This window comes from Festucalex cinctus, chromosome 18, assembly GCF_051991245.1.
Source record: "Festucalex cinctus isolate MCC-2025b chromosome 18, RoL_Fcin_1.0, whole genome shotgun sequence".
Classification (NCBI taxonomy): Eukaryota; Metazoa; Chordata; class Actinopteri; order Syngnathiformes; family Syngnathidae; genus Festucalex; species Festucalex cinctus.
The window spans coordinates 17,278,855-17,302,453 of NC_135428.1; the positions used below are offsets into that span (position 1 = coordinate 17,278,855).

At 40.4% G+C, this 23,599-nt stretch overlaps 1 protein-coding gene and 1 long non-coding RNA gene across 10 annotated transcripts in view; both read right to left on the minus strand.

Annotated features, from left to right (window-relative positions):
• The window catches only part of ncam1a (neural cell adhesion molecule 1a), a 269,343-nt gene that overhangs the window by 239,547 nt on the left and 6,197 nt on the right, over positions 1–23,599 (minus strand). The window lies entirely within an intron of this gene.
• On the minus strand, positions 17,255–22,311 carry LOC144006622 (uncharacterized). 3 transcript variants are annotated; one of them, XR_013279891.1, is made up of 8 exons: positions 20,590–22,311; positions 20,049–20,190; positions 19,846–19,923; positions 19,702–19,772; positions 19,536–19,587; positions 19,358–19,420; positions 18,738–18,917; positions 17,255–17,556 (listed from the first exon to the last, which is right to left on the minus strand). It is a non-coding gene; the product is annotated as an uncharacterized LOC144006622 (long non-coding RNA). The 3 variants fall into 3 exon arrangements; XR_013279890.1 differs by having other exon boundaries at positions 20,800–22,310; XR_013279889.1 differs by having other exon boundaries at positions 20,049–22,309.

Here is a 23,599-nt window from a genome sequence, read left to right on the forward strand (position 1 = left end):
AGAAAGTTCTTAAGTAGAAAAATTTGTAAGTAGAGACGCATTTTCCATGTAAATGCCCTAATCCGTTCCAAGCCTCCCAAATTTTTTATAAAGCATAAAAATGCATCAAAACATGTAACAAATACATGTTACAATTAGATTATTGCACAATAAATGAGAGTTGTGCATAATGTAAATAACAAAGAATAGAGTAAAGAATAAAAATGATGGTCATTTACCTTTTTAACTGCTGTCCTCATCATTTTTTGCCCTCTGGTTCATGTTCTCCTCTCTCAGAAGTGTTTTGTTTTTTTTGTTTTTTTGCCTGGTGTTTTGTAAAGTACTGATCTATGGATGTTTTTTTTTTTTGTTTTTTGTTGTTGTTTTTTTTATGAACAATGCTTCGTAAATGTCCAAGGCAAACATCATCTTAGTGAGCAAACGCCCGACTGGTGAACACTTTTTCTGGGCGAGTCTTTTAAACCAATTCTGAAACTTCATGGAAACTTCCGATATGGCGAGGCATCTTTTTCAAAAAAAAAAAAGGCTCGAATCGTCGCAATTAAAATCTTACTGTGCCTTCATCAATCACCAATTGTTTGAATTGTTGCACAAATTCGTTGGCCGTTAGTTCATACATTTACGAAAAACTATCGGAACACCTCATGGGCCGCGGGATGAATGATGAGGACGCTGCATAGACACCGATCTAGTATCTAGGCTCATAGATACCTATGGTAAAGGTTCCTCTTAGCCAATGGGATGCCAGAAACATGCACAAACACCGATCTAGTATTTACGCTCATAGGTACCTATGGTAGGAAATAGCCATAGCCGAAAGTATGTTGCGTTCGGTAATGTATTTTTACCTTTCGTATCTAGAAATTTCTTTCGTAACAAGAGGCAATATTTTCCCGTTGAGGAGTTTCGTAACTCGAAAATTTCGTATGAAGAGACGTTCGTAAGTAGAGGTTCCACTGTGTATATATTTTAGAGGGGAAAGGGGGGTCAATACTTGTCAACAAAAACCAAACAAAAATAATTTGGTCAACACACATTTTACACTAAACCTAGACGAGACAAGACCAAAACCCTCATGAGTAAACAATAACTGGGATGAAATCAGTCTGCATTTTCATCGAATAATGAAGATGAGACGAAAATGTCCTTCATAAAAACTGGACTAAAATCTATGGACATTTTATTTCATGAAGAGAAATGAGACGAAAATGATATGATTTTGTAAAATCTTGTATCTGCTAATCTGTCACGTCTGCTACACGGTCATGTGACACAGCACAAACACATGGGACAGACAGGAGGTGGATTCGCGGTGAAAGGTTAATAAAAAAATATAGTCATAACTTAACATGAATCCAACAGCTATAACGGTCCGACAATAATGTTAATGCAACTGCTAACTAATCCTGGCTAACTTACTAGCTCATAACATGGAGCCACAGTAGCCATTGTAATTGTGTGTCAAGTTGTTTTCATCAAAAAGATGAGAAAATTTTACGTGAAATAGTTTTAGATCCAAAAAGGTTCAAATAATCAGGTGACAAAAAAATATATATCTACAGGGGTAAAATGGTCGTCCTGACGAAAACTAGACTAAAACTTTGACAGTTTTTGTTGACTATAACTAGACGTATAAAATTACGTATTCTTGAACTAAAGATCAAAATGCTCGATTTATAGTTGACTAAAATGGACTCAATAAAAACGGGATGAGGTTGACTGTGATAAAAACTAACAAGCGTGACTGTAATTGGACTAAAACTGAGACTAAATTTAAAAATGGCAGACAAAATTAACACTAGTCCACACCCTGAGAATCAAACCTTTATGTTAATTTGTTAACATGTACATGTACTTGTACATTTCCTTGTACGTTCACTTCACTTGTATGTTTCCAGAATTTACACATTCATACATTTTGGCATTTTTTTTTTTTTTGTTGTACAAGTAGCTACGTTAATGTGTCGAATCTGCTGCTCTCCTTCTTTCACTTGCATTTACCTAAAGTATGCTAGCTTCTGATTGGTCACTGTTAGTCAGCTGATCAGGAAGTGTTGTCGCTCTAGCTGCCGTATATGACGAGTAATGTTTAAAATAAGAATAAACATTTATTTATATAAACAGTGTCCCATTAACCACCAACGAATCCTCACGTTAGACTATAAGCTATGCTACGTGTATTTGTCGTATGTTTCTGAGTTTTTTGTAGAAGATTTTCCACTTTACAGTATAGTCGCAAATTCACACGTATTTTTCCACGCAAATTTGCCACTTTAAGTCCAAAATGTGCAATTTTATAAAGTGGCAAATTTGCAAATTTTCCCTCAGAGTATTACCCTCCCTCTAAAATATATAAATATATATATTTATACGTAGCCCTAATATGGTGTCGTAGTGAAACCACACCTTTTCACACACAAAAAAAATAGTGCATCGCCACAAAATGCCAACAAAAGCCTAATGGCTGGCTAATTGGAAAGGAAGTTGTTGAAGTGATACATCTGCACAAAGGTTCTTGCTTTATCTTTAACACTTCAGCGTAAAGCAGCTGAAGTGCAATCCTATTTAAGTCCAGCTATCTGACTGTGGACTCACAATCCATCCCCTAAACACCATTACTCATCATCAAGTAACACGCAGAGTAATTCCATTTTACATCTGTCACCGTTTTGTGAATGTCCTCCAGCTCCCCCCGTCGTCCAGAGAAATCAATGGACGCCAATTCTGAATACAAAATATGTTCAACAGCTTTCAACATTCCGGGCTGGCGATCACCTTTAGCCTCCCTTTGGCACCAATATGCCAGGCTGCATCATCGTCTCAGGTGAAGCCGAGCAGAAAACAGGGACCACCCCCCTCCCCTCGCCCTTCCCAGTCCCACCGGGCGGGGTACTTCTTCCCGCCTGCTCCGGGGACCGTCTGGGATGGCGACGTCGCCTCGATATGGCGCCACCTCCTTCAGCCAGCGAGCTTGCTGCGCCTCATTATTTACGATTACCGTTTCATCCGACGTAAATAGAGAGCGGCGCATCTGCGGCGTCCGTCCCTCCGAGGACGGGAGCGGCGTCCACTCCATCAATTCCGTCATCCCACCCCCTCTTCGCGTCGCTAATTGGGTTTTGTTTACGAGTTGTGTGATCACCGGCGACAGCGTAATTGGTGCCGTTGCCTACCCGAGTCTAATGGGGGGTGGGCGCGTCTATTTATCCGCTGTCGACTTCACTTTCGCCGCGACAGTTTCAAATCTCTCAGCCGCATGCTGCGATAATAATTTCAGCTCTAGGAACGTCGGATTCGTGCCATGTCGGGCGTCTGTCTCTGAGGCTCAACTCGTCAACGGCTCGGCTTACGGTTGCTCACTGACGCCCATTTGGGAGCTCGAGCAAATCGATCTATTTAAACAGATCGACTGCAAACCTACAGTGACCGAGCACTCACGTCCCCGTCCTCTGACACGGGCTTCATCCTTCGGTTTCATCAGCAGCACGGTAATCAGCGGCAGGGACGAAAATAGACCAAATGACTCCACAGTTTTTTTGTCAGACTTTTGGAGCAGACTTTCACAAGTTTTTCGGAAAACTAAAAACTTGCTTCAGTTGCCAGTTTATGGTGGTGGTTTCATCACTTGGAAATTTAGGAGGTCTTTGATTTAAAATAGAGTTCAGTTCCTAATTTGAATTTAACAGAGATGTCAAATCCAGGTCCAGAAAGTAAAACAACCGCCACACTTTTGCTTTAGCCACAATTGCTTCTACTCCATCGGCATTTTAAGATGAATTCTCGCAGTATTTGTGAGTTCACAAACTCCGGAGAAGATATCTTGTACCGAGCCCGAATATATCTTGTACCGAGTTGATTTCCACTGATCCAAACCACTGGTGGTTCGGACCAATCACAGAGTGACATTGTGTTTGGGGCGGGACATGCAGCTGTGACGAAACCAGGAAGCCATCGCCGACGACGGAGCTAGCAAACAAACCTAACATGGACGAATGGACGTTACAATTAAAGGTGGATTCAAGGATATATTCAAGCATGCTCGTTCCTAGCTGCGCATGCCCACTTCGAGTGTTTGTAGCATGTAGCCGCTGAGCTTCGGATTCGGCCATTCTCATCGTTGTAGTTCCACCGAGCTGACGGCGTACTTTGAAAATAGCTGAGAGCCGCAAGAGGACATCCGTATGAAATGAGGCCAGCTGGAGAGAATGATGAAAATGATGATGAAGATGAGCTCGCACATTAGCGACATTTGAGAGGCGTTTCCCCTGGACGAGTAGGAGAGCTGGTAGGATGGTCTTCCGTATGCGCAGTTTTTTAAACGTGACAAACAGATGTTTGGCTTTTACCTTTCGAGAGTCCTTGAATCCACTTTTAATTGTGTTCTTGCAGAATTACTCACCGTTTCCTTGTTGAATGTTGAAAAGCGAGAGGCGCTTCGTGTATTTCCCCCCTTCGACAAGAACGAAGACGAAATTTTCTCCCGTGGCCGTGATTGGTTACAACAAACGTGTAGAATGCCGCATCGTCCAATGAGCTTGAATTATTGTGCAGAATGTCCCGCCTTACCCAAGCAAATTACGGTGGAGAGGTACCAGATGGATATTGCGGAGAACTCCCTTGAGTGAAGCGCAATATCAATCTGGCTATTGCCAGGTTACCGGCATTTACCTGGTAGTTTTTACTTTCTGGACCTGGATTTCATACCTCTGGTAGTCTATCACTAACTCAATTTGTAATGACAATAAAAATCCATCTCTCCCTTATCGACACTGAACATCCTCATTAGGCTTTCGGGTGAAATGGAGTCTAACTGCAGATGACTTTGGGGCGAGAGGTGGCCAGGACTGGTGAAAACAAATCCACAAGCAATTGACACCAACCTAAAATGGTTTGTAAGTCTATTGATGCCACAAGCACAACTCCATATGAAACTCCTCAACGGACTTCAACGTAGTTCCTTGGTACCAAAATGCCACAAGACCGCAGACCAATTCTCGGTTAATAAGTTGGTCTTTGGAATTCCAACACATGTATGGTTGATTTGTGGCCTCAAGTCCACAGTCATTTTCTCCCTGAAAATCATGTGCAGCTGCTACAAAACAAGCGTCTTTTATAAAGAAGAAGTGCATTCATTCTCTACTAATTGATAAACGATTTGTGTAAACGTTTGTCAGCAGTCTTGCAGAAGTAAAAAGTAAGTCCCCGCAGCTGATTAACCAATGAAACAAAAGTCTCTTTCACAAAGTGTGACAACGCCAGCATTTTCGCACCACAGAACATTATCGGAGATTGAACAGCAGTGCCAAGATTTGACACTCGACAGTCGCTTATTGTCCTAAAAATGAACTGTTACTGTCTAGTAATTTTCTACATCTGTATATGATAACAAGATGCCAAATTGCTGTGCAAAAGTGCAACTAAACGGATAAATTGGGGTTGTTTCTTGAACCAATCAGATTTTGAGCTCATCCAAAACAAGCCATCAACTGGAGCAGATTCTGAACTGCTCCTGATGATGTACCTGGCACACTTGTGTGCTTTTATGTTGCTTGTTTATAGTTTGAATAACTGAGATGTGTTAATGGCGGCACGAAGAGATTAAGTCTCCTAAGTTCCCAAGTTCCATTAAGTGCAAACACTTTTGCAAGCCACTGTATGTAGGTTAATGGAATCTCAATTTAGACCAGATAAGGATGCCCAAAACGAGCCGGCAACAGTGACATTTTTCTCGTGCCACTGTCAACACCAATAAAGTTTACGGCCTCCAAAGCCGGTCGAACAAAAGCAGACAAAAGGAGGCACCGCAGCCAGTGGCGAGGAGAGTGATTAATGAGGACACACCGGCCGAGAGCATCCCCCACCCCAATCCCCTCCTCCCCTATACTCCGCAAGCGCGCGAGCAAGTCTACAACTATTGACTCCCGAGATGTCCTTTGATATACATTTCCTGAAAACACGACGGCGCCTCCCTATCTCCTGGAAAGCCGTGGTTGCGCAGGACGGAAGCAAATTAGACGTCAGGTTTTAAGGAGTGGATTAGAATAAGACTCCGAAGAGATCCTTTTGAAGATGTTTCTGCACCAACATGTAAGTCGATAATTAGAGATAAGTATTTTCTTTTCATTCCCAAATGTAACGTAATCTAACATCTCATATTAGGGTGCTTCGACACGGATTACTTATGAGCTCGCAAACTGGAGAACGGAACTAATTTGTCACAGGCATGCGGAACCTGCAAGAGCTGACGAATTTTTGGGAAGTGGAACATTCCGGAACACAAGAAGTACAATTTTAGCATGTTTTGTTTTTTTTCCTTGGAAAAAATGCTTGCCCAAAAAGATCATTTTCGGAGGCCAAGTATTTAATATGAGCATAATAATTTACTGTAGCTCAGCTAGCTTATTGTCTAACAATGAGGATAAAAAATGTCAGTTATAGAAAGTGGATCTTCTCCCAGCAACATAATAATATATGCTGAAAGTAAAATATAGAGGTGTAACAAAACATTTTGAATCCGAAAATCCATTTTTAATATAAAAGGCATGAGTGCATAAAATTGAACCGAATCGTTCTACTTCAAAATGTATTGCGATACATATCAAATTGCCTTTGATTGAAGAGATATATCTTAGAAGGCCATGGCACATTTATAGATTCTGACAAGATGACAAAATAAAAATTCATTGCATCATACCTTGCTACACATACCGGAGTCGTACCATATGAAATCGAACCGTAATACGAGTACCGAGTCAAACCGAATCAAATAATTCCACTTTCAAATTGTACCGCGCCGCCCCCTCAAGTATCGAAAATCATATCAAATTGCCTTAAGTGGGAAGATGCACACCCCTAACATATATATATATATATATATACACTGTACATATACACGGCTAGCACATCTTTGGTGACGCAGCATGTGGCTCATTACGCAAGTGTTCATGCAACTGCCACAATTTGGTGTTAGATCACTGGTGGCTCCACTTTAACATGCTAATCATATATATGGGGGAGGAGCCATCTACGCTACATCACAACTAGCTGCAGGTAAAACTTCTACAAAAGACTTCTTACAACATACTTGGACATCATACTGTGAGTGTCAAGTCACATCTTTTGTGAGTTTTACCCAAGCAAGTCATAGTCCAAAAATTGGTGACTTAAGTGGGACGAGTAAAGTCACGTGACGTGACTGGAGATACAGGCAGCGTCCATCCAGAATCAAACCCTCCTCCCCCCCCCCAAAAAAAAGACTTTTGCCACAACAATGCAAGGATCCTTGTTCAAACAGAGCTGTGTCAGTGGACACCAAAATATGCACAGCTGCTGCCTGGTTGCCCAGAAACGGAATGTCATTGCCCAAATGCCCTCCATTCCACAAACGGGATCGTGTTACAGGAAGCAGCGCTCACCCCCCAATGAGCACTCGTAGCTGCCCCTGACATCCCATTTTTCTGCCGCCTCTCACTTTTAATGAGATCATCTTGAAAATGGTGCAGATTGGATGAAAGGGTACACCGATTGACCTTCTCGCCCCATGAAAGGAGTAACCTCGCCGTTATTGAGTTTTTGGTATCATTTTACAAAATCGCCGGAGAAAACACTTAAAAACCTCAAAATCACCTTATGGGTTTGGGCTCATTTAGTTACAAGTCTCGCCAGGAAGCTTTTCTTCAATCTGGAGCCCAGAGGATGATCACAAATTGGGTTTTGGTAACTTGATACTTTAAAAAGGAAACCTGATTGAACTTAACACCCGTCCCCTATCCCCGAAGTGATATCTCTTTTATTCAGTTTAACCTTGTTCAAAAGTTAGCCGGCGATTAAGAAGGACAAATGTCATTATGAAGTTCTTTCCTTGACTCGGCTCATGCTGAGAGGCCACTAGCCAAAGTGCTTGAAACAGCATGGCTAATGCGTGTAAGCGTTGCTGTGGCTTTTGCCTATTAACCTAGCAGGTTGATTTTTTTTTTATTTTTTTTTTACCCGATTCGAAGCCTTGTGCCCTCTCTGTCTCCAAGAGGGAGCTGGCATTTGCCGCCCCCAAAGACACGAAAGCCATTGGCAAGTAAGAGGAGCCATATCCGCAAATGAACTAATTAAGCTGCTCCATGTCATCAAATAAATGGCGCCCTGAGATTGTTCGCCGCCCCTGCCGTAATGAGAAAGGACACAGGCATTAAAAGAAAGGAAATGACCAGGTAGGGTGTGAAACCTGCACTTCACAAAAAAGGAAATAAGAAAGGAGGCAGCACGAGAAGCTCCTCCAGTTCCCCGCACTGGTCAAGCGGGCATGTTACATGTTTGAATGCAAAGCTTTGGCGAGGCTCATTATAGTCCCCACACAAAAGCGAGATGCGCTCCCTAATGAGCGGATGCTTCGGGGAGAAAAAAAGAGAGTTGTGTCCTTGGGAAGCTGCCCATAACAGCCTCCACTGTATCCCAACGCGACCGGCCTCATGCATGTCACGTCTAACAACCGAGCCTTTCTCAGCAGCTTTGATGGGCCCGCCTCCTGTCTTCTGCACTTCCTGGTGGAATTAGGGAGTGATTCACCCCCTGGCACGGAGGGCAGACATCATTACCGGGTTAGGGTTAGGGTACGGGTATAAATATGAGTAAGGGTAGAGTTAGGTTTCATGTGAAGGGTCAGGGTTCGGCCGTAGATGGAGCACGGCACTTGGAAGATTTTAGTCATTTGAATGTTTGGAAGTCAGACTCCAGGTACAATGGAGGTCAATAGTGGCTTGGAAGTTCCAATTTCCAACATTGGATTCCAACTTCCAAATTTTGGGTTACAAATTCCAATTTTGTAATTGAATTAAAAAGGTGAGAGGGGGTACCTGGGACCAACCCCAAATCCTAAGCCTTAGTGCCAGACTGGGGCGAAGCCCAGGGGGCAAATGCTTGGGGGCCGACATCTCTCAGACGCTTAGCCGAGGACAAATCAAACCATCGCTCGCCAAGTATACAAGTCGGGGTCCCACATAGGCAGGTTGACTTTGTGCATACTGGCTCAAACGGTCCGTGGACTTCGGGGCTGAAGTTAGGGTGAACCCTAAAATAAGAGTTAGGGTTAAAACTAGTGTTGTTCCGATACCGATACTGGTATCGGCAGAGGTGCCGATACTGCATTAAAACAGTGGTAGGTATCGGTATTGGTGACTACTCACAAGTAACATGCCGATACCATTAATTCCACCGCTAATATAGGATTTTGGATGCAGCATCTTGTGTGTTACTCGTGCACAACATTCACTGATATGTGACATGTTCACTGCATGCCGATCTAAGATATCCTATTGGTCCTTGAATGCTCTGAACCAATGGCAGGACAGCTTTTTCATGTTGCGGGAAAAAAAAATCTTAAGTATCGGTATGGTATCGGTATCGGCCGAAACTGCAAAGCTGGGTATCGGTATCGGGAGCCAAAAAACGGTATCGGAACAACACTAGTTAAAACTAACGAGACCAGGAAATATGCCAAAGCCAACCTAATGTAGCTCTTGGGTTTACCACGAATACAGTCGGAAATGAGGAAAACCTTTTTGTGCCTAAAATCTCTGGTAGAAGACAGAGTAAAAACCAAATGAATTAGGACAGCACCTGGAGATCTTAGACACCAGTGATGTCAATAATTAAAGCATGCTCAAACTGATCTAGCACAGTTTGAAATGTTTCAGGGTTCTTTTATTAAGATGTGGACAGATAATATCTTCAGGGAAAGTAAATGCAAATGTTTTGCTTGTTATATTCCTTCTGATAAGTCTACAAAAAAAAATGCACATCCCACAGAATCATTTGCACTTTGTTTTGAGAATCACACAGACTGAGCAGTCTTGTTTAAATGTTAAAAATCAAGTTAGTAAGCTGAACATGGAAATGTTTAAAGTTGTTTCAGATGTTATTTGAGCTCAATGTTATAACCCAATTTTGATTTTGACAGGGAACGTGACAGAAAATGGTTGACAACCACTTGCTTAGGGGAAGGTTAGTGTTATTTTAGGTTATGGTTGCGTTAAGGTTCGGTTTATGATTCGGGTTAGACTCAGAGTATGGGAAGGGTTAGGATTCGGCCAGGGCTAGATTTGGCTTGGGGTAGGGTTTGGGATGGGGTTCACCATATTCAAGTTTGTTCTCCCATTTGATCACCTTTGTGCCAAATCAAACTGGTGGTCATGGTACGGATCCAAATGAACTCCAGTGGATTTTTTTTTTTTTTTTTTTTTATGTGAAAGGAATCAGCCTCAATCAAAACTAATCGCCCTAAATGGCGGGAGAAAGACCCTTGCCTCCTAGGACACAATTTGGCCGAGAGCCATCTTACCTTATTTGCTCCAATCTGCTTGGATTTTGAACCAGAAACAATACAGCCCCCCTTGTGACTCAAAAGCACGTGACTCAAAACGGTCAGAGCCTTCCCCACCGCCTCCTCGGTCCCTTCGGGGTGTCACCCGAGGAAATGGGAGTGGGCCAAAGCCACGGGAGGTTACTGTGGCGCCGCTGCCAGCTTGGCAACGGGAAGCAGAGCCAAGCGGAATAACAGCGGGCTGTATCAGGCAAACATTTCACACAGAGCTCGGGGAATGGACCACGATCAAGGAAAGTTAAACCAGGATTAAAATGCAACCAAACGGCAAATAGTTCACAAAAGTACGGATTGCCACATTTTTGTTTTTGTATCCATTTGGGAGCCAGCACGTTATTTCCTTGTTCATGATGGAAAGGACTGTTTAACTTCTTTAGAGAGCAACCGATTCAGGGCAGCAAATAGTGAACTCCATTTGGCCTTACATCGATAGAATTTTTAACAATCCATTTCATCGATTATGACTCCCATCCCTACAACAATGGTAAACCGTGCTCAACCCGCAACCACCTGCTGGTGGGTCTTACCTTCAATGGTGACATGAAACACATTCTTCCACACTCAATAAACAAATAGTAGCAATGAGTTCATTACACTTGAAACGTATCATGTCAACACGTCTTTTACACAGGGCAATAACACCGCATGCGCAATTACCGCAATTTTCCCAAAACAAGTTGTCGCGCTTGATTGATGGCGAGCCAATTTAGCCAAGCTACGTGCGGCGCAACCCTATTAAACTTTCAACAGGGCAACAGCTGCTCATGCATTTATATCAGCGCTAGCGCAAAAACATCTCGCTATTTTCACAAGACCCCCCCACCCACCGCCAACTCCTTTCTCGCCATCGCCGCCAATGACGAAAGCGATATGAGGAGGATGGCACAAATTACGCGACGCACAGACGTAATGTAGCTGATAGCCCCGAGCATACAGACGATGAGCCCTTCACGACACGCTGCTTGCAAATGCATGAATTCAATCATGCATATTAATGAAACATCTTTCGGCTTATCACTCACTACAATTGGATTGGATTTTAGACGGGGTGGGTCCATAAAATCCAAATTCCCGACACTAAATAACGAGAAAATAAGACATTTGTATTTTGGAGCAGCATCGCTGTTTGTTTTCTCATACACAGATCACATCAATTTAAAAAATAACGCAGGCTCATTGCAGAATCTAAATCAGCGTTTCTTAAGCTGGGTTCGATCGAACCCCAGAGGTTTGGTGAGTCAGTCTCAAGGATTCGGTGAAGGTCAAGATATATATAGCCGACTCATATGATTGGTGATGATGTGCTCCCAACCCGCTTGGCCCTCATTGGCTGAAAAATGATCACGCTAGATTGCTCTGCCTTTCTGTGCAACAGGGAATTTAAGTCTAACTGAATGTTTGATGTTCCACAGGGTTCAATGCTGGGGCCTCTGCTATTTTCATAGTTACAGTATGTCTTGAATTTGAAAAAGATCATATTTTATTTTTCAGTGAAGAAGGGTTCAATGTTTGCACGTAGGAAACTTCTAACAAAGTTGAAAAGCACTGCTCTAAATTGTCTCTTGGTATGAATGTGAATGGTTATTTGTCTGCATGTGCCATGTGATTGTCTGGCAAACAGTCAAGGGTGTATCCCACCTCTGACCCAAAGTCATCTGGGATTGGCTCCAAGTGAATCCGCGACCTTAATGAGGATAACTAATCAAGAAAGAAAATGGATGATTAGATGTTATGGGACTAGCCTTGGACCCCGAGGCTCCCTGCTGCTGGATCGTGATATTGTTTGGATTCAAGCTGGAGTAATTATAGTGGAGAATGCTACAATATGATGTGCCAAATTCTTAAAAAAAAAAAAAAAAAAAAAAAAACGCACACAACTGCTTATCATTTGACAACGTCTGTCCTGTAAGATGGATAAAGACAAAACAAAAAAAGAAAGATCTTGTGGTTTTCATTTTAATGTGCAGGCCTGATTCTGAACAGTCAGTAGAGTAAAATAATTACCCAGCGAGAGAACAGTGGGCAAACAATGGCCTTATTAAAGCAGCTCGCCGACTCACTTTGCAGATAAAACGAGCCTGCCAGTCAGGAAAGCGGCCGTTCGTTCGACGTCAACGCCATGCAAACGAATAAGTGGCGGAGTTCGGCGTGGCTTTCACGTTGCAGGGTTTTAAATGGATTTCAACAAGTTTATGGGATGAAAATAACAAATCAACGCAATGAAATAACATTCAAGACATCTATTTATGTCTCTGAGGTTCAGATTTTAAAAAACAAGATTGAGATGTCGAGGCTATTTGTCGGAGGATGGCCACGTTCCCGCTCGCCACTTGATCCCAGAAAACAGCCCGCGAGTGAAAGGAAAGCCATAAATCCAGAGCCTCTCCTCCTTGACGACACTCTGCATTGTGTCCTGGCAACGCTGCCACCGCTCCTCCTCCACCTTTAGTCACCCACCCTCCCCCCACCTGGCCCAGCTCACGGCAATCCACCTCGCTACTACTGTCACTTTTCTTCGCCGGGCGATACACTCCATCCAGTGAAAGTCTTATAAATGACAGCCCATCAAACACAGACGGACCACCAAGACATAAAGCTAAGGACCCTGCTATTGCTCGAGTCACGTTCACTAGAGGGAGGGGAAGGCCATAAAGCAAGTTGGATCATAACACTGGCAGTCCGATAGTACCAATGGGGTCTTGTATTGACATCTATCGGGAGCTCCATCCATCCAATTTCTTTGTTGTTTATCTTGTTCATAGTCGCAGGAAGCTGGAGCCTATTACGGCTGATTTTGGGCAAAATCTGGACTGGATAGTCAATCACAAGACATGTTTAAAGGCAGGCAACCATTCACGCACTCTCTTGAGTTGGAACTGAACTCTCGCTGCCTGAACAAAAGCAAAGCAAGTGAATGACTACCAAATCAGTAACACATTGGAACCTTCAGGTTAATATTAATACAAACATTTTCAAGAAAATATGTTCACCGTTAATTCACATTTTTCTTTTTCTTTGGCTTTTTGTAGTGTAAAGACAAAATATATCCACTGCATGGTGTCAATTGTTAAAGTTACCCACTTTTATTGTTTGCTGTTTTAAGCAATTTTGAGGATAATCATTTGGAAATTACAACAGCATGTGCTCCATTTGATCTACCTGACACACTGGAGACTGTCGTATCAGATTGCATTTTTCTTTTTAAAATCAATAGTCCCTGAAGATTTGAAGCGGCTCGGTTGAGCATCAGCCCTTGAGGGGGTGGGGGCACTAGCAATTGATACCGCCTATGAATCTGACCTTTTCGGTCTGCAAGACTTTAAAATCAATAGTGTGGATTATTGTTGTAACAAAAGGACCATAAACGAAAAGCTGATAAACACAAATGAGAGGTGATCTAGAACTATTACCAATTTGGATTCTGCGACTAGAACCGTTTTGTACCAGACGTCGTTTGAAATCAACTAGGTTCTTGCGAGATCAAAGAAGAAACAACATCTTGTTGAAACTCTGCACAAAATCTCAAAGACAGTTCAACAGAAGCAGAAGTCATGATCAAAACTAAAGACCAAGTCCAAAGGCCTCGCAATACCGGTGACTGTATTCCATCATAGGCAATCTCTGCTGAATCTGCCGGTATTAAATCTTTTCAAGTCCAGCCTGTGTCTGCCATGTGCTTCCCATCACAGAGATGATGTTAGCTCGCCAGCCACCTGCGACCAGCCAGAGACAACAACACATTTATTTCGATCAGCATTACCTCATCACCGCACATTTCCCTTACAGGCTCCCCATCTTGGAAGGTAGCAGCTAATTAGATGACGGCTGACACGACATTTGATCAAAACGGTCCTCAGAGCCTGTCAAATCAATGTCTCCCGGCGCGTTTTATCTTGTTCCCGCCATGTGACAGGTTTTCGTATTAATATGAGAACTCGACAACAAGCTAACACAAGCTTAGGCTGCACTTTTGCCTTCTTTAGAAACTCATTTCCACCAGTCCTGAAGTGTTTGTCCCAATTTCATAACTGATAAAAACAATTTAGAGTGAACCCCAGGAAAATTTGGAATGTACTGAAAATTATAAAAACAAATTGTGGCGACACTGAGCGAAATCTTTAGAATGAATCAGAAATTTACAATCCAGACAAAGATCAGAGTTTGAACGGTGTAAGTATTATATGGGAGTTGTTTGATGCCAAAAAAGTGAGAATAAAATGCTATGATAATAAAGTTTAGAAACAACATATGTGCTTTCAGCATTCCCACAATAACCAGAGATGCAATTTAATAAAAATTGGAGGAGACGGTTCAAATGCAACCTGATGGTTGGTCTCAGAACAGTCTGCCCGTTTCTCCTTAGGCGAGGTCATAAACGCAAACATGCACAGGCAGTTTTCTCCTGCCTCATGCAACTGGCGCCCCATAGACGCAGACATCTAGCGTTTGTCTCACAGATAAGTGATCATGCAGTATCAGAGACAGAACAACAAGTACACGTGTAAAGGCATATTTGAACAAACACTAACTAAAACCTTTAGACAGTTGCTGAAAATATCCCCAAAACAATTTTGACAGTCTTTCAAAGTATCAAAGTAACAGAGCAGATATCCAAGACTAAACTTACTGAAACTGAATTTGGACAGTACTGAATAAAAGCAAACAACAATCAAAGACTGTAACAAACTTTCTGCTGGAGAACTTGCAAAATGGGATAAAGCCAAAGTTTGTGCCACGTGACCTCGTCCGTGTCTTTCTGGCCTTTGGCTGGCGTACGTTGTTCAAAAAAGACTGCCGGGCCACAGAGGACGCTCGCCTCAAGAATGTGCTCACGTTGCCAAATTCCGACAACAAACAACCACTTCTTGCAATACCGCGTATGCTGCACATCTCGCAGCATTTTAATATCCCAGGGGGGATACGCTGCGGGGAGGGAGGAGTCTGCAACATAAAGGCTGAAGCATCTTAAGACCTGGGGGGTAATTTCAGACGAAGCCCACCACCACCCCCCCGGCCGGGATGAGCTAACCCACCATTGCCGGGCATTACATCATGGCGGTGAGTCATAACGCGAGGTCAGGAGAGAGTTAAGCGCACGCGCCGCAAAAGGTACGACCAGGCGATGGATTTCACGGCAGGACAGACGCAAAGCAAACAGCAGCTGCTCATCTCGGAGCAAAAGAGCCAGTCCTGGACTTGATCTCCGCGCTGCGGTCGATAAATCATTAACTCGCTCTCGGCTGAAGTATGCGCGGTTTTGAAGGCGCGGTGAGGTCAGCTGAGGGGTTTGGAAAACTGGACATTTGGTTTTGATATTTAGGCCAAGGAGTCAGACTGAACTAAACTGAAGTGCATCTAGTCAGTTGTTGATGGTTTAGCATTCTGTAGAACTGACTTTTGATTTTCTCACAACCAACAGAGATGCTCTTGATTTAGTCACAGCTAGTTTCTGAACAAGCCCCACAATGAAGTCATCGAAAAGGAAGTTGACATACAGCAGCAGTGTTGTGCAAATTACGTACGGTGTATTGAATCGTCTTTTATTGGAGAGGTTTCGTAGACCATTTACAGTACTGATGTATGTTAACTAATAACTAGCAACCAAAAAAAGTCAATGCATCGTAAATAAATAAATACACAGGGAAGAGACCTTGAAAAAATAATTACAGATTAAATTGCAAACACAATATTGAAAAAAAATACATCAATTAGATTGCATTTCCTTATCTAATTTCCACAGAAACAATTTTAAGAAAAAAGAAATAAAGACTTTCCAAAACTCGCAAGTGGTAGTCGTGGACACTGCGGTCAGCATAAGGACCACGCAATGGCCCGTATCCCAACTGTAAATGGAGTTAATTGGCTGTTGGTTTGGTTACCGAGCAAACTCGCTAATTGAGCACAAGCGCACCGCTTTCCTTCTAAACCGTATCCATTTGAAACAAGCAAAACAAAACAAAGGCATTAATTGGGATTACTTGAAAAGATAATCTAAGGCTCACGACGATGCTACCCAGATAGCAAAATGTGGTTGAATCAACGTTGAAATATAGTTCGGCTTAAGTGTTGAATCTACGTTGAGATCTAAAGTTTAAATTATACAGAAAGCGCAAGGTTGATAAAATGTTGAGTCAACGTTTGCTTTCCAACCATATATCACTCAATATCAATGTCGTTTCAACCATAATCTAAATGAGAATCTACATGCATCTTTGGTTGATTTTACATTGAATTCTAACGTTTAAATTAAACAGAAAGCGCAGGGTTGATAAAATGTTGAGTCAACGTTTGCTTTTCAACCATAAATCACACAATATCAATGTCGTTTCAACCATCATCTAAATCAGAATCTACATGTATCTTTGGTTGATTTTACATTGAATTCTAACATTTAAATTATACAGAAAGTGCAAGGTTGATAAAATGTTGAGTCAACGTTTGCTTTGTAACCATATATCACACAATATCAATGTCGTTTCAACTATCATCTAAATCAGAACCTACATGCATTTTTATAGTGAATTAATGTGAGGAATAAATGTTTTAAGTTAATCATCATTTACATCTAAATGTACATTATTATTATTACTGTTATCATGCACATTAATATAGAACTACTTTTTTAAACTAACAAAAAATATTGGGTTAGTCCACTAGAAAAAAAAAAGTTACCGTATGTTTTTCACCTAGTGTTTCTGCAGATGTCTTACAACTTACTTGGATGTATTATTAGCTTGTTGTTTTCCTTAACCATACTTCCCCATATGTATGAAAATCTTAGGACAGAAAATATGTTTAATATTCAAACATTTATTAGAAATCAAAACACAGTACTTTGTAACTGAATTCTGGGGAGAATGGAGGCAAAGAAAATAACACCCGTTTGGTTTCTGCCTCAAATAATGTTTGTTTTTATTGTATTATTCTTTTTCTTGACAAAGGAATGAAATAAACATGAAATGAACTGTAGGAACATCAGTGTATAAAGCGGTAACCATTTCACTTTGACTGTACGTCAGTCCATAAAAAGACACACTAAATTTGACTTGCGTTCGCAGTTGCGTCCAAGGCACTAGCATTGCTTGGGATGCCACCGTTACGCTAATGAGCAAAACGCAGCCAATGCTTGACAGTAACACCAAAGTCCTGCTGAGTCAGTGTACGGTCAATCTGTCGAGCAGCAACTGAAAGACAAGATTACAAAAGAGAAGAGAGTTAGTATCCAATACAATTTATTGTTTTAGAAAAAAAGCTGTTCTGTTGTTACAGTAACTATCAGTAAGTATTAAGTACCACTTTTTGTTGAATTTGACAATGTTGGTAAATACATGCGATGTCAATATAAAAACCACTGTAGATTTATTTTAGTTAATTAGGACAATTACAGAATGTTGAATGTGCAATGTAACTAGCTACTAGCATGAAAGTGTGTCGTGTATAGTTAGGTACATTGTTTATTTTATTTTCTATTTTTACGACGACTTAAAGAGGGTAATGGTCAGAGGCCATTGTTCAAATTAATAGCACAAAAGGAAAATGAAGTCTGGTTATTTGGAACGTCGTTAACTCGCTGTCTAGCTGGTGAAATTTAGAAGCTTCGGAGCGAGGACAGCATAAAGATGAAAAGGTAAGGGGAGTAGCGGTGAAGAAAAAAAAAATACTGATTTTTACTGAGCTAAAGAAAATAATGTTGACATAATTTATTAGAAATGATTGACTTGTTTTGATAGCCACTGCTGTTGCAGGCAAACCTTGTGTTCCAATAAAATATTTTGCAAATATATCGAGTTGCGTATGCCTAAGCCAGGTCATGCTGCACCTCCACAAATAATGGTGCGACTAAATCCTGTGCTGTGCGAGCAACCAAAAATGTTACTCGCACCAGTGCTAGTAGTGGAAAAGTTAGTGTAGAGCCCTGGCCTGATGGAGTCCATCTTGACTGCAATATATTAATGAAAAGACAAAGATACATATACTAATTGCTGTTTTTGTGAAGTATCAATGATGGGGTTGTTTTTTTTTTCATTGATTTCGGAATTGACCATTCTCTAATTAATAGATAAATAATGTCTATGTGGAGCCGCACTTTTAAAATGTGTCTTTTCTTAGTGTTTTTTTTTAAAAGCTTTTTCTGGGAATTTTCAGTCATTCAAAAATATTTTTGGACAATTCAAAACAATTTTTCAGTTATACAAAAATGTTTTCGGAGAGTCAAACCCTTATTACGAGGTTTCGGGTATTGGAAGGATTCTGACTCCATACCCCAGGTGGAGTGATTTTACACAACAAAAGAAAGCAGCTCAGAACATTCTGCTCAAAAACAACTCTGTGTTGTAATAAGTAGTTTACATAGGCGATAACTCACCAAACATACAGTCTTGCATCACTGTCTCCTTGAATGCCTTCTTGCCAATGCAACACTTGTCTTGCTTCCCTGCCCAGTTGTATTCATTTAACAGCCCAGGGCATTTGTCATCACAGTTGCCATCATCCGTCTGATTAGGTTGTCCGAATTGGTGCCTTCAACGACAGCCAGGTGATTAATCTATGAGAGACGACATTATTATTATTATTAATTTAATTTTTGCACTCAACTTTTGTTGATAGAATTCTCCCGATGCCTGAAGATTTTACTTTGAAGTAAATTACATAACCTTTACTAAATTTTGCAATATTCATATACATCACCCCCTCTCCACCCCCCAGATGACTAATTAAATAACTAAATGACTAAAACTGAAAATAAAAATAATACATTTGTATTTCATTTTTGAATTGTATATTTTTCATCCGTTTTTACTTTCACTTTTAGTAATTTACTTATTTATTTAGTCATTTATTTATTTAGGCATTTATTTATTTTGAATTTTGGCAGTTTTGGTCCTCCATAATTATGCCTTACAAATTGAAAAAAAAAAAAAAAAAAAAAGTGTGCTAAGATTTATGATGATTTGGTTCTACAACAGTGACCTTTGAAAAACTTACCAACTACGAATACAGTATTTCCCTTTCTTCCGGTTGGTCCCCAAGCACCGCAAAAAGGGTTGCCTGAAACAAACAGAAGACCCTGTTCAACATTTTTTTTTCACAATGTGATTGTGTTCTTTCATAATCATAGTAGTTAATATTACTCACAAGTTAAATTAACAATGGGTCTAGGTACCTGTTGTAGAGCTGTAATTGTGTTTGTAGTCTTGAAAAAGTGAGTTGTGCACCTAAACAATATCAACAACACAGCATGTAAGTTTCAAACTTACTGTACAAGTCAGCAATGTGTTACCGCAATAATATCATCACAATCATGTAGTACAGTGCGCAGAATCATTTACCTGTCTTGCGCTACTCCTCAGAATGGATTTTGTGGACAGAACATTTTGAAGAAACACTCAGAGCCTGAAACCTGAGCACAACCGATATTCTATTAATTATTATGTTATCTTATATTATGAATTCTGAAAACATACCAACATTACCTTAAAAAAATTTGCACTTTGCCCTCTTCCTCCTTATAGGTAAGACAGACCTCTGCATGTTCTCCTTCCCCATTAAACCTGTGCCAAGTTATATTCTCTGTCACTAATTTCAACATTTGGATGTGGTGAAAGGTAGTTCACCTAAGCTTTCTTCAGATTCTTAGAAATGAATATTTTGAGTGTTTGTTCACTTGTTTACTTACCAAAGAGGTTCACCAAGCTCTGGCCAAGGTACAACATGCCGTCTTAGTTTGAATAAGTAGTAAATTACTAATTAGCCATCTGGTTTCGAAGACGCTGGCACCACCTGTACGCCATGTGACTCGTCAAAACAGCACAAGTTACCTGTACATCAACAGACAACAAATGATATTAAAAGCAACAAAGTACAACATTTACACCTTTGTTTTATTACAGTGTGAAAAAAATGTGTTCATTATAGGCTCAATAATTAGTAATTACTAAAAAATACTTTTACTTCCCTCAACAAATAAATATCCTGAAGCATGATTCGACTAGATTTCGTGATGAATTCAGTTATATACAGAAGTTAAACAAATTACAGATAAACCTTACATTACTATACAAGTGGACTTAATTTACTTTAAAAACTAAACCTAAAAGAAAACGCTATTCAATGTTCTATCTTCAACTGTTAAACCAGCCTGTTAAAAACGACTGAAAAAAAGATACATTCTTCATGTAAACGCTCCTGTAGCGCTTCAGTGCCGTTCGTTAGCTTACTAGCATATCAGCAACATAGCACACAGATAGGCTTGTAGTAACTCTCATTGTTAAGAGGCCGTCGGAATTAGCAACTTAGCTTCAACGTTTAGGATCATTCGAAACAATTTCTTCACTAAAACCACCTCTAAAGACCAATATGCTTAGCGACCCAACTGACAATGGACATGGTGATACATATTTGTTTTATTTAATGTAACTTTTACCGACCTGAAACACAGAACGTCGACGTTTGGATTCCCGCTCTTAGCACGGCTGTCGGCAATTTGAAATTCTTCTTCTTCTACGCTGTGTATGACTGTGTGTGTCAGTCTGGTTAGTAGCATGTCCCGCCATCTAGTGGCGTACTGTGGAACAGCGATCCAATAACGTTAGAAAGTACAGTAGATATTTAAATCAACTCGATGAAATTAAAATTGTATGAGATATATAATAGATTTTTAAAACATAACCTGGGAAATGTGTGTAACGCATAAGTCATTCCTCTTTTGTATTTTTTTAATATAATATTATGCACACAATGTACATATCACACAGCACTATAAAAAATACATAATTCAAGCTCTGCATATTTTACAATACAAGCTGAATATTATCCCAGAACAATGTAATATTTGGTGCTAGTGATAATTTGGTACCTTTTTATATGATTATACTCGCAGAGTTGCGTCTCAATAAAATAGCTTCATTACAATATTGCCCCCTAAAAGCTTTACCTCTGAATCAGATTTCCACTAAATGTAAATAATTATCTCTTTCATATGAATATTCATAGTTGTTTTTATTTTAGAATTGTTAGACTTAAAGTTTATGCGTTGCAGGTTGAAACAAAACTGGTCAGATAAAATGAGATTTTCTCTGATCAGCCAGTGAGTGCACCTAACTAAATATTATGGCATTGAAACTATTAACGGGAAAATTTAGATAACCACACACGCACGCACGCACACACCAATGTCTGTGAAGTCAATTCAGTAGTTGTGTCAATATGAAGCCATAAAATATCAAATGTAAAACATAGGAAAATTAAATACTTACCCTTGAATCGCTACAAAGAAATGGTGAACGCACGTTCGAAGAACTTCTCTCTGGAAGCTTCATGAAAGTTCGTTCACAGAATTCACACACAAACTTTGATTGTTTGACCAGAAACATATTGAAATGTCTGTGTGATGATGTATTAAAATTCTTCTTAACATCTGTTATGCAAATAAGTATGTGTAAAAAAAATGTGTGTAGAAAAAATAAATAAATCTGAAACTGCATTTAAGAGTGGGACAAGACTGGCTATACATATGTGGCCCAGAGTTGTAAATTGATAGCTGGGCCAGATGCGTCACACAGCAACTGGCCCACATCCTGTTTGCCAGAGTCAAGCCAGTGCCACCTTTGCTGCTCCTGGGCCATGTTCGGCCCACATGCCTTATGCCAGTGTCGACTGAATGCCACCTGTGCCGGACTTATGCCGGATGTGGGCACATATTTTTGATGACTGGGCTGAAATGCACAAACTAGAAACTCTAACGTGTACAGTTTATTTGGTGGAAATGCCAGGTGTTTCGAGTACATTCAAATAATTTACAAGTTTTGCAAATACAGTGTTCCCTCGTTTTCCGCTGGGGTTAGGTACCAAAAAATACCCGCAATAAATGAAATCCGCAAAGTAGTTAGCTTTATGTTTTATATTTATTATAAATGTTTAAAGACTCTAACACCCCCCACCCACCAACCTGTCCCCAAAATACTTCCCCTCCCCCTCTCCTAGTCAATTTCTCAGCTGAAGGGGAAAAAAAACGAGAAGGGCAAACATAGATTCAACGTTAATTAAACATTGACCTTTCAAACGTTTTAATTCAACCAAAATACAACGTTGATTCAATGTTATCTTTTAAACACAAACTTCAATGTTAACATAATGCTGTTGAATCAATGTTGATTGACCAATCAATCTTCAACCGTAACCAAAAATCATCCATTTTAACCCTAATTCAACGTTGAATAAACATCTTTTGCTATCTGGGTAGACACCATCTTGGGATGAGATAACCCCCCCCATTGTGCTAATGGACTCTTTCTACAATATTAAGCAGAGCTTGAAAGTCATCATAATGTACAAATTTATAACAATTATAATTGTTCACTGTATCTAGACTTATTGCGCTCATAACTCCACTAACATTCCTTATAATTATGTACTTGTGAGTCGAAGGAAAGTTTTTTCTTCAATGAAAAGAAGCAGTGAACAATAAAAGGTTTCTCATCCCAGCCTCTTGATGTAGAATGTTTACTTTGGAGTCGCTAAGGAAATAACAATGTCAGTCTTGAATGAAAATCATGCAATTACAAATAGGATCAATGCATCTTCCAAAACTATTGGAGATCATAACAAATGAAATGAAATAGACTTTGCCACCTGAATGTTAACTTTCAATTAGAAACTTCATCGGCACACAGGCTAACAATCAGAGGTGGCAAATCCAGGTACAGAAAGTAAAAACCCTTCCACAGTTTGACTTTAGCCCCTTGTGTTTGCTAGCTAGCTCGCATCCTAGCAGTTAAATGAGCACCCGGGGAGCTAGCTAGGGAGCTCGATAGCTCCCACCTGGGGCTAAAGCCAAATTACTTTTTTACTTTCTGGACCTGTATTTGCCACCTCTGCTAACAATTAGCATCTATGTGGCCGTGTTGTTACCATCTTTTTTTTTTTTTTTAAAGGGAAGAAAAAACAGCCAAATAACGAATCCTATCTAAATTAAAAAAAAATAAAAAATTCGTACATATGGCACCACTGTACCAGCAACACTGGCTGAATTTACCAATATTTTTCTATATTAGAAAAAATTACTCAATCCTGATGCCTGTAAGTAGCTCAGAAACTTTTTGGCCTTACTCGATTCATACATCTGTTGCGTGACATGAAACGATCAAACACGTAAAAATCTCCATTTAGCAAAAAGGCCAAATCTCCAACCTCAGTATCTGTCATGCCACTACGGTAACTCCTACAAAT